This window comes from Lactuca sativa, chromosome 9 (assembly GCF_002870075.4).
Source record: "Lactuca sativa cultivar Salinas chromosome 9, Lsat_Salinas_v11, whole genome shotgun sequence".
Classification (NCBI taxonomy): domain Eukaryota; kingdom Viridiplantae; phylum Streptophyta; class Magnoliopsida; order Asterales; family Asteraceae; genus Lactuca; species Lactuca sativa.
Window position 1 is genome coordinate 212,193,149 of NC_056631.2, and position 393 is coordinate 212,193,541.

The window sequence follows — 393 nt, forward strand, 5'->3', positions numbered from 1 at the left end:
TTTAATACAATCATAATATTATTAATTCACTAATTTAGGAAAGTCAAACCTAAACTCTACCACCACCACCAACTACCACATATCAACACCATCCATTTATGTCAACGTCATAACCATCATTCATTTCCAACCAAATATGTATATAAAATCATAAATTGTTAGCTTAATACTATATTTAAGAAACATATTAATTCATTAATTTATAGTTTAATGCAACAATTATAAAAAACTAATACCTTCTTACATATTTACTTCACAAAAAAATACTCACAAGAAAATTAATACAAATATTTATATTTTAACATAAAATTCATAAAAAATCACAATTTAATACAATGAATTCACAGCTTAATACAGTCAATACACAACATTAACAACTTAATATACTAAATT